Source organism: Entelurus aequoreus, linkage group LG16, assembly GCF_033978785.1.
Source record: "Entelurus aequoreus isolate RoL-2023_Sb linkage group LG16, RoL_Eaeq_v1.1, whole genome shotgun sequence".
NCBI classification, from domain to species: domain Eukaryota; kingdom Metazoa; phylum Chordata; class Actinopteri; order Syngnathiformes; family Syngnathidae; genus Entelurus; species Entelurus aequoreus.
Window position 1 is genome coordinate 37,511,763 of NC_084746.1, and position 12,181 is coordinate 37,523,943.

The window sequence follows — 12,181 nt, forward strand, 5'->3', positions numbered from 1 at the left end:
GGTTGATGGAAAGGGGGCGTTCCAAGTACAGTTAGTTATCTACCCATTGTTCAAAAACTGTTTGATATTATGGAAAATTACTTCCAGAATCACTTACAGGATAAACATTTTTTAAAGTGAACTTGTTTGGTAAATTTTGGTCATTGAGACGCTATGAATCCTTTAGGTCAGTGGTCCCCAACCACCGGTACAGGGACCGGTACAGGTCCGTGACGCATTTGGTACCGGGCCGCACAGAAACAATAATTCATTTATAGACTACCGCATTTTGTCCAACTTAACTTTTGCCTGTCCCACTAAACACCAATAAGCTTGTTAATAGAACTCATTTGTTATGGGACATTAATGGACATATCAATTGTTCATGTGCCAGATTGTAGCCAAAAGCTAATTTTTCATGCTAATTTTTTTGCACTTTTATCTGCCACACGTAGAAAAGCGGACTGTGAAAATAATACATACATTGAACCGGTCCTTGGAGGAAAAAAGGTTGGGTAACACTGCTTTAATGCAGTTTCTTTCATTCTCAAAGTGAAACTATTTTTTCGGCACGTCAACAAAAGTCTAGAATGTTCTGGATGACATCAAAACCGATAAATAAGAGATCCTTTGGTGACTGTAAATGCAAAAGTTTTACAAGAAAATACATTTACAATCCAAGAAGCCAGGTTAGTCTTTGGCAGAAAATGCCTAAATAACTTCCATTTTCTGGAATGAGATTCTTTAGACAGAAGAAAGCACTGTCAACTTCGATCAGGATGATGGCTAGACAAAAACTTGCCCCGTAAATAAAAGGTAATCCTGAATTAGAGCTGAAAGTCTACACATCCATTGTTGTGATGTATACAGACTAAATCATAGACACTCTTGTTACTGTCCAACTACTAACTGTAGCTACCGTCAGATGCCTCTGATTTGTACATTATTAAGTACTTTCTCCGAAATACTGCTGACAAAAAAGGTATGGCAAAGAAAAAACTTCTTACACATGCAAACCATCTGATATGCCAGCTTTACATTTACTTACAACAACCACGTGGGCACATTGGGAGAGTTCTATGTTCCTTTGTAGTGGTGGGAATCTTTGGGCACTTCCCGATTCGATTACAACTGAGGAGCTATGATTCAATTAAAAATAGATTACTGACACACCTTTGATTTATGTATATTAAGTTTTGCATTTATTTTAATTTCACTAAATAGGTGTTCATCACTTGCAACTTCTAAAAACAGTGCATTTGTATTAAGAAACAGTTAAATTAATTCTGACATTTATCAAATTAATTAAAATGTGTGCATAACGAGAACATAAGTGCCCTAAAATAAAAGAGTTAGTCGGATCTCTCAGTGAGGTGGCCCGCTACAGTCAGCCACATTTTAGAACTGTTTGCATGACTTCATTTACAATAAATACAAAGATTATTGACGTTTACTAATCGATTTTTATAATCGTCCATGTCCCAATTGCGATGCATATAAAAATATTTTATTTCCCCCACCTTTATTCCTTTGGGTCAGGAATAGACTTGGGTAAAAACATGTTTACAGATCATCAAGCAGGGATTTAATGTGTTTGTTCTCTTCAATAGCCCTTTTCCACTGCAGGAACTTTAACAAACTTTCCCATTTACCCGGGTTCATAAAGTTCCTCCTGTAGATTTAGGTCTTCAGGAACCTTTTGGAGTTCCTCCTAGCTAGGTGGGACTTTTCAAAGCTACCCGGAATCTTTCCGGGGGCGGTCTGTGCTGTCTAATGCTGATTGGTTGAACACCATTGGAGGCGTTCTTAAAACTTATTTTTCAAACACACAACCGCAATTGAGGAGTATGCAAAGACGGCTTGTTTATTTCTTATCTCTTGTGTATTTGTATTTCAACAAACTTCACAACGAAGAGAAGGAACTTTTGTGCTGAAGAACGCTGATCAATGCAGTGTTTTTAGTCAGCCGTAGTCTTTAAAACAGTTTAATGTTGTTTATTATTCTTACAAACTTCATTTTGATATGCGAAGCTACGAGAAGTGGACAGACTCTTTTTAATGTATTTACGGACTCATGAATGAGCCGGACTTGAAGCAATGACCTCAACTGCTTACTACTCTGACTTCGTTGAATAAATGTGAAATTAAAGAGGCAGCACACGAGTGGAACAAAGGCAAACAACAATAATTAACTATTTACTTTGTTACATGTAGTAAAAGTTGTCAGTGACACTCCATTTATGTAGTTGTTAACTTCAACCCGAGGGGGGCTGGGAATAGAGAGTTACTGGCGGTCCATGAGGCCCTGGTGGAATGGAGACACTGGTTGGAAGGAGCTAGACACCAGTTTCAGATCCTTACCGACCACAGCAACCTCCTACACATCCGAGCTGCCAAGAGGATCAACAATCGCCAGGCAAGGTGGCAGCAGTTTTTTTCTCGCTTCAATTACGTGCTTTCTTTCAGACCTGGGTCCAAGAACACTAAGGCTGACGCACTGTCTCGGCTATTTCTGAAAGAACCTACCGGTCCGGCAGTGGCAGAACCCATTCTTCCTCCCACTTGCATCATAGGGATGATAAATTGGAAAGTGGAGGACCTGGTTAAGTCTGCACTGCATTCCAATCCAGGACCGGGAGGTGGACCTCCCAACAGACTGTTCGTCCATCGGGAGCTACAACCCAGGGTGCTGGATTGGGGGCACTCAAGCCTGTTCTCATGCCATCCTGGCTTTCAACGAACCCTATCACTGCTGCGAAGACGTTTTTGGTGGCCATCCATGGCCAAGGACACTCGGGAGTTTATCGCTGCTTGTTCAACTTGTGCCCGCAGTAAGACGTCACACAGGCCTCCTGCTGGTCTTCTTCGCCCTCTCTCCATTCCTGCCCGTCCTTGGTCGCACATCGCCCTGGATTTTGTCACGGGATTTCCAGCTTCCAGAGGTAACACCACTATCCTTACAATTGTTGATCGTTTCTCCAAAGCAGCCCATTTCATTCCGCTGCGCAAGTTACCTTCTGCTTCAGAGACTTCTGACCTCCTCACACTTCACGTCGTCAAGCAGCATGGTATTCCGGTGGATATCGTTTCTGACCGAGGCCCTCAGTTTACGTCGCAACTATGGAGAGCTTTCTGCAAGGGAATCGGGGCCTCTGTCAGCCTCACTTCGGGATATCATCCCTAAAGCAACGGGCAGGCCGAGAGGGCGAATCAAAGCTTGGAGACCATGCTCCGATGTGTCGCCAGTCGTCAACCCACATCCTGGAGCAAGTTTCTGCCATGGGTGGAGTTTTCCTATAACTCCTTGAAGAGCTCCGCTACCGGTATGTCTCCATTTGAGTGCTCATTAGGTTATCAACCCCCTTTGTTTCCCCAACAAGAACTGGAGATCACTGTACCATCAACTAGAGCTCATATTAGACGGTGTCAGAGGGTGTGGAAAGCCGCTAGTGCAGCTTTGGAAAGAGCATCCGAGAAAATGTGTCGCAACGCCAACCGTCATCGCATTCCAGCTCCGTCCTATAAACCAGGACAACAAGTGATGCTTCTCACTAAGGACCTCAGCCTCCAGGTACCATCTAAGAAATTGGCTCCACGTTATGTTGGTCCGTTCTCCATCATGTCTATCATAAATCCTGTATCAGTTAAATTGGCTCTCCCACCCTCGGTCAAGCGGCATCCAGTGGTCCATGTTTCCCAGATTAAACCGGTAGGGGAGAGCGCTCTGTCCCCGCCTGTCCCTGCCCCCCCCACCCTCTAGGTTCTTACCCAATGGAGATCAGGTTTGGTCGGTTAAGGAGATCCTCAGGGTCCGTCGACAAGGTAGGGGGCTCGTTTATTTGGTCGACTGGGAGGGATATGGACCTGAAGACAGATCTTGGGTGCCAGCCTCCTACCTTGCCGATCCCTCACTTCTAGAGGATTTCTACCGTGCCAATCCTGATGCTCCCCGGCGCTCGTTTGAGGCCTCGCATAAGGGGGGGGGGGGTGGGGGGGGGTACTATGCGGAGTCGAACCCACGTTTCCTCTGCAGCTGGAGCTGTAGGCACCTGTGTTAACCCCTCTGCTGTCAGCACACTCAGACACACCTCTGCTTGCGCTGAGCACAACACGCCCACACAGCGTGTGGGCCAATACTGTAAAGGGCCAATTGAGTACCAGTAATAATACCACGAGGCAACTATAAATGTATATGGTGAGGACAGCCTTAACTTAAATCTGGCCCCTAAGGAAAGCCCTAGTCTACAGAGCTCCAATAATGGTAAAGTATGTGTTAACAAAAGGGAAATGAAGATGGAGTAAGAAGTATAGTACAGTTCAGTGTTTCTTAACCATAGGGCCGCGAGTGCCTCCTACAGGGCGGGTCAAAAATATCTGTTTCTTAGTTGTGGTCTGTTCGGGCGCAGCAGTACTTAGTCGTAATACACTTTTCCACCACTTGTGGCAGTGATAACAATATTAAACAAACAGGAAAATGTATTGAGCTGAAATCACGGTGAAGTTTCTAAAGCGCAAAAAATATGACTAAAGTAGCAAAGCTGAATTTTCATTTGCACTTTAATTGTATTAACAAATTAGTGCAAAAACATTCATTATTAATTTAGTTTATTTTAGAACTGTATATTTGTATGTCAATATACTTTTCATTACAGTCCCTTCTTATGCAGTATATTTGGTTGGTATTTATTTTTCTAGGTAGCTTTTTGTTCTTACAGCTCAGTTCTAACTCTTGAGAAAAAATATATACAACTTTCATCGATAAGAAGCACCGGTGGACGAAACTCGACAAGCTAGCTAGCTGCTAAGCTAGCGCGGAGAAAGGCAGCGCCGGTCAGTAGGAAGCTACTCCCACAGACCGCGACCACTTCCCTGAGGACAGCAGGAACTTCACTCGGTGACAGAAAACACCGTAAGTAATGGCTTCCTGCGCGTCTTGCACCATACTCACGGAGAGGTTGGCTCTGCTAGAGGGCCGTGTCCGCCAGTTAGAGCAGAGTAATGTCGTAACTTTAGATGTTGCGGACACATCTGCTAGCGTTAGCTGTAGCGAGCTAACTAGCCCAGCTTGTAGCAGTCCTAAGCGGCCTACAAGCTACGGTGTACCGGTTGAGACGCATAATAGATTTAGCTCTTTAGCTAGTCCTACACCCCAGTCTACCGGGCACCACACCTTAGTCATAGGGGACTCCATCACCCGAAACATAAAGCTTAGCAAACCAGCCACAGTAAAGTGTATCCCCGGGGCCAGAGCACCTGACATTGAAGCTAATCTTAGGGAGCTAACTCGCAACAGGCCTAGTAAACACGTACGACAGGCTAATCGCACCACTAATTATGCGAATATAGTTGTACACGTTGGCTCCAATGACACTAGAATGAGACAGTCAGAGATTACAAAGAGAAACATAGCCAGGACTTGTGATCTCGCCAGAAAGATGTCCAGGCATCGAGTAATTGTCTCTGGCCCCCTGCCTGCGAGAGGCAATGATGAGAGATATAGCAGATTAGTCTCGCTTAACAAGTGGCTGGCTAGGGACTAACGTTTATTGATAACTGGCCCTCTTTCTGGGGCAAACCAGGCTTGCTGATGAGAGACGGCCTTCACCCTAACCAGGAAGGCGCCATCATCCTGTCTAGAAACATAGACTACTATTTAAGTCTCACTTGACTGACTACACTAGAGCAAGCCCGGTCACAGGCAATTACAATGTCTGTTAGTCCGGGTGAGGAGTCAGTTAAGCTAGAACTAGCCAGCGCCAGGCTGGATAATCCATGTACGCATAGCAATTCTCTTAGAATAATACACAATTCACATGTTTTTTCTGTTGTGTCTGTGTCAGAGGTGGACATGCATTCTACTGAGGTGGCAAATTATGATATGTCCAGTCTATTGCAGCACCAAGCAAACAATCGGAAAATTCCCGTCATATCAATTCCTAGATATGGTCGAAACTATTTAAAGTGCACTACGCATAATAAACGCAACATTGTTAATATTGCCACTACGGATAATCTTAACAAAAACTCGTCAAAACAGCCCAATACCTATAATATGGGCTTTTTAAACATAAGATCATTGTCTCCCAAGGCGTTATTGGTTAATGAGGTCATTAGAGACAACAATCTTAACGTCATTGGTCTTAGCGAAACCTGGCTCAAACCGGACTAATTTTTTGCGCTCAATGAGGCATCTCCTCCTAACTATACGAATGCGCATGTTGCCCGCCCTCTTAAAAGGGGAGGGGGTGTCGCACTAATATACAATGAAAATTTCAACCTTACCCCTAACCTAAATAATAAATATAAATCGTTTGAGGTGCTTACTATGAGGTCTGTCACACCGCTACCTCTCGACCTGGCTGTTATCTACCGCCCCCCTGGGCCCTATTCGGACTTTATCAGTGAATTCTCAGAGTTCGTTGCTGATCTAGTGACGCACGCCGACAATATAATCATAATGGGGGACTTTAATATCCATATGAATACCCCATCGGACCCTCAGTGCGTGGCGCTCCAAACCATAATTGATAGCTGTGGTCTTACACAAATAATACATGAACCCACGCATCGCAACGGTAATACAATAGATCTAGTGCTTGTCAGGGGTGTCACCACCTCCAAAGTTATGATACTTCCATATACTAAAGTAATGTCCGATCATTACCTTATAAAATTTGAAGTTTTGACTCTTTGTCAACAAGCTAATAATAATAATAACTGCTATAGCGGCCGCAACATTAATGCTGCCACAACGATGACTCTTGCTGACCTACTGCCTTCGGTAATGGCACCATTCCCAAATTATGTCGGCTCTATTGATAACCTCACTAACAACTTTGACGATGCCTTGCGCGAAATTATTGATAGTATAGCACCGCTAAAGCAAAAAAGGGCCCCTAAAAGGCGCACCCCATGGTTTACAGAAGAAATTAGAGCTCATAAATTATCATGTAGAAAACTGGAACGCAAATGGCGCGCGACTAAACTTGAGGTTTTCCATCAAGCATGGAGTGATAGTTTAATAACTTATAAACGCATGCTTACTTTAGCTAAAGTTAAATACTACTCAAATCTCATCCGCCTCAACAAAAACGATCCTAAATTTCTGTTTAGTACAGTAGCATCGCTAACCCAACAAGGGACTCCTCCCAGTAGCTCCACCCACTCGGCAGATGATTTTATGAATTTCTTTAATAAGAAAATTGAACTCATTAGAAAGGAGATTAAAGACAACGCATCCCAGCAACAACTGGGTTCTATTAACACAAATACGACTGTATATACGACGGACACTGCCCTCCAAAATAGTCTCTCTATTTTTGATGAAATAACATTAGAGGAATTATTACAGCGTGTAAGTGGGATAAAACAAACAACATGTTTACTTGACCCACTTCCTGGGAAACTTATCAAGGAACTGTTTGTATTATTAGGTCCATCAGTGTTAAATATTATAAACTTATCACTTTCCTCCGGCACTGTTCCCCTAGCATTTAAAAAAGCGGTTATTCATCCTCTGCTCAAAAGACCTAACCTCGATCCTGACCTCATGGTAAACTACCGACCGGTCTCCCACCTTCCGTTTATTTCCAAAATTCTCGAAAAAATTGTTGCACAGCAGCTAAATGAACACTTAGTGACTAACAATCTCTGTGAACCTTTTCAATCCGGTTTCAGGGCAAATCACTCTACAGAGACAGCCCTCGCAAAAATGACTAATGATCTATTGCTAACGATGGATTCTGATGCGTCATCTATGTTGCTGCTTCTTGATCTTAGCGCCGCTTTCGATACCGTCGATCATAATATTTTATTAGAGCGTATCAAAACACGTATTGGTATGTCAGACTTAGCCTTGTCTTGGTTTAACTCTTATCTTACTGACAGGATGCAGTGCGTCTCCCATAACAATGTGACCTCGGACTATGTCAAGGTAACGTGCAGAGTTCCCCAGGGTTCGGTTCTTGGCCCTGCACTCTTTAGTATTTACATGCTGCCGCTAGGTGACATCATACGCAAGTACGGTGTTAGCTTTCACTGTTATGCTGATGACACTCAACTCTACATGCCCCTAAAGCTGACCAACACGCCGGACTGTAGTCAGCTGGAGGCGTGTCTTAATGAAATTAAACAATGGATGTCCGCTAACTTTTTGCAACTCAACGCTAAGAAAACGGAAATGCTGATTATCGGTCCTGCTAGACACCAACATCTATTTAATAATACCACCTTAACATTTGACAACCAAACAATTAAACAAGGTGACTCTGTAAAGAATCTGGGTATTATCTTCGACCCAACTCTCTCGTTTGAGTCACACATTAAGAGTGTTACTAAAACGGCCTTCTTTCATCTCCGTAATATCGCTAAAATTCGTTCCATCTTGTCCACTAGCGATGCTGAGATCATTATTCATGCGTTCGTTACGTCTCGTCTCGATTACTGTAACGTATTATTTTCGGGCCTCCCTATGTCTAGCATTAAAAGATTACAGTTGGTACAAAATGCGGCTGCAAGGCTTTTGACAAAAACAAGAAAGTTTGATCATATTACGCCTATACTGGCTCACTTGCACTGGCTTCCTGTGCACTTAAGATGCGACTTTAAGGTTTTACTACTTACGTATAAAATACTACACGGTTTAGCTCCAGCCTATCTCGCCGATTGTATTGTACCATATGTCCCGACAAGAAATCTGCGTTCAAAGAACTCCGGCTTATTAGTGCTTCCCAGAGCCAAAAAAAAGTCTGCGGGCTATAGAGCGTTTCTATTCGGGCTCCAGTACTCTGGAATGCCCTCCCGGTAACAGTTAGAGATGCTACCTCAGTAGAAGCATTTAAGTCCCATCTTAAAACTCATTTGTATAATCTAGCCTTTAAATAGACCCCCCCCTTTTTTAGACCAGTTGATCTGCCGTTTCTTTTCTTCTCTCCTCTTCTCCCCTGTCCCTTGCGAGGGGGAGTTGCATAGGTCCGGTGGCCATGGATGAAGTGCTGGCTGTCCAGAGCCGGGACCCCGGGTGGACCACTAGCCTGTGCATCGGTTGGGGACATCTCTGCGCTGCTGACCCGTCTCCGCTCGGGATGGTTTCCTGTTGGCCCCGCTGTGGACTGGACTCCCGCTGATGTGTTGGATCCACTGTGGACTGGACTTTCACAATGTTATGTCAGACCCACTCGACATCCGTTGCTTTTGGTCTCCCCTAGAGGGGGGGGGGGGGGGGGGGGGGGGGTTACCCACATATGCGGTCCTCTCCAAGGTTTCTCATAGTCATTCACCGACGTCCCACTGGGGGTGAGTTTTTCCTTGCCCGTATGTGGGCTCTGTACCGAGGATGTCGTTGTGGCTTGTACAGCCCTTTGAGACACTTGTGATTTAGGGCTATATAAATAAACATTGATTGATTGATTGATTGATAATCAGCCTAACATAAACCTAAGGTTTATGCGCTAAATAAATAATAACATGTTTTCATATCATTTGACAAGGTTGTAAAATGTACAAAACCCAAAACCAGTGAAGTTGGCATGTTGTGTAAATGGTAAATAAAAACAGAATACAATGATTTGCAAATCCTTTTCAACTTATATTCAATTGAATAGACTGCAAAGACAAGATGTTTAACGTTCGAACTGGAAAACTTTATTTTTTGCAAATATTAGCTAATTTGGAATTTGATGCCTGCAACATGTTTCAAAAAAGCTGCCACAAGTTGAGGAATGCTCATCAAACACTTATTTGGAACATCCCACAGGTGAAATGGCTAATTGGGAACAGGTGGGTGCCATGATTGGGTATAAAAGCAGCTTCCATGAAATGCTCAGTCATTCACAAACAAGGATGGGACGAGGGTCACCACTTTGTGAACAAATGCGTGAGCAAATTGTTTGAGAACAACATTTCTCAACCAGCTAGGGCAAGGAATTTAGGGATTTCACCATCTACGGTCTGTAATATCATCAAAAGGTTCAGAGAATCTGGAGAAATCACTGCACGTAAGCAGCAAGGCTGAAAACCAACATTGAATGCCCGTGACCTTCGATCCCTCAGGCGGTACTGCATCAAAAAGCGACATCAGTGTGTAAAGGATATCACCACATGGGCTCAGGAACACTTCAGAAAACCACTGTCAGTAACTACAGTTGGTCGCTACATCTGTAAGTGCAAGTTAAAACTACTATGCAAAGCGAAAGTGAATTATCAACAACACCCAGAAACGCAGCTTGCTTCGCTGGGCCCGAGCTCATCTAAGATGGACTGATGCAAAGTGGAAAAGTGTTCTGTGGTATTCGATTGAATATAAGTTGGGATTTGCAAATCATTGTATTGTTTTCTTTTTTACGAATCACAACGTGCCAACTTCACTGGTTTTGGGTTTTGTAAGTAGGTTAGATATGATTATTGAAATGACTAATTCAGTGTTGATATCCGCACCTCTATTGTCGAGGCGGCTGATTGGAGCTGTGGCCGCAAAGTAGTTGGTGCCTGTCGTGGCGGTAATCCTAGAACCCGTTGGTGGACACCAGCGGTGAGGGATGCCGTCAAGCTGAAGAAGGAGTCCTATGGGGTTCTTTTGGCTCATAGGACTCCTGAGGCAGCGGACAGGTACCGACAGGCCAAGCGGTGTGCGGCTTCAGCGGTCGCGGAGGCAAAAACTCGGACATGGGAGGAGTTCGGTGAAGCCATGGAAAACGACTTCCGGACGGCTTCGAAGCGATTCTGGACCACCATCCGCCGCCTCAGGAAGGGGAAGCAGTGCACTATCAACACAGTGTATGGTGAGGATGGTGTTCTGCTGACCTCGACTGCGGATGTTGTGGATCGGTGGAGGGAATACTTCAAAGACCTCCTCAATCCCACCAACACGTCTTCCTATGAGGAAGCAGTGCCTGGGGAATCTGTGGTGGGCTCTCCTATTTCTGGGGCTCAGGTTGCTGAGGTAGTTAAAAAGCTCCTCGGTGGCAGGGCCCCGGGGGTGGATGAGATCCGCCCGGAGTTCCTTAAGGCTCTGGATGCTGTGGGGCTGTCTTGGTTGACAAGACTCTGCAGCATCGCGTGGACATCGGGGGCGGTACCTCTGGATTGGCAGACCGGGGTGGTGGTTCCTCTCTTTAAAAAGGGGAACCGGAGGGTGTGTTCTAACTATCGGGGGATCACACTCCTCAGCCTTCCCGGTAAGGTCTATTCAGGTGTACTGGAGAGGAGGCTACGCCGGATAGTTGAACCTCAGCTTCAGGAGGAACAGTGTGGTTTTCGTCCTGGTCGTGGAACTGTGGACCAGCTCTATACTCTCGGCAGGGTCCTTGAGGGTGCATGGGAGTTTGCCCAACCAGTCTACATGTGCTTTGTGGACTTGGAAAAGGCATTCGACCGTGTCCCTCTGGAAGTCCTGTGGGGAGTGCTCAGAGAGTATGGGGTATCGGACTGTCTGATTGTGGCGGTCCGCTCCCTGTATGATCAGTGTCAGAGCTTGGTGCGCATTGCCGGCAGTAAGTCGGACACGTTTCCAGTGAGGGTTGGACTCCGCCAAGGCTGCCCTTTGTCACCGATTCTGTTCATAACTTTTATGGACAGAATTTCTAGGCGCAGTCAAGGCGTTGAGGGGATCCGGTTTGGTGGCTGCGGGATTAGGTCTCTGCTTTTTGCAGATGATGTGGTCCTGATGGCTTCATCTGGCCAGGATCTTCAGCTCTCACTGGATCGGTTCGCAGCTGAGTGTGAAGCGACTGGGATGAGAATCAGCACCTCCAAGTCCGAGTCCATGGTTCTCGCCCGGAAAAGGGTGGAGTGCCATCTCCGGGTTGGGGAGGAGATCTTGCCCCAAGTGGAGGAGTTCAAGTACCTCGGAGTCTTGTTCACGAGTGAGGGAAGAGTGGATCGTGAGATCGACAGGCGGATCGGTGCGGCGTCTTCAGTAATGCGGACGCTGTATCGGTCCGTTGTGGTGAAGAAGGAGCTGAGCCGCAAGGCAAAGCTCTCAATTTACCGGTCGATCTACGTTCCCATCCTCACCTATGGTCATGAGTTTTGGTTTATGACCGAAAGGACACGATCACGGGTACAAGCGGCCGAAATGAGTTTCCTCCGCCGGGTGGCGGGTCTCTCCCTTAGAGATAGGGTGAGAAGCTCTGTCATCCGGGAGGAGCTCAAAGTAAAGCCACTGCTCCTCCACATCGAGAGGAGCCAGATGAGGTGGTTCGGG

General features: G+C 45.4%; 1 protein-coding gene across 3 annotated transcripts in view; it reads right to left on the reverse strand.

Annotated features, from left to right (window-relative positions):
- LOC133630931 (voltage-gated potassium channel subunit beta-1-like) overlaps positions 1-12,181 on the reverse strand; it is a 137,299-nt gene that overhangs the window by 93,926 nt on the left and 31,192 nt on the right. The gene's annotated exons all lie outside the window — the stretch shown is intronic.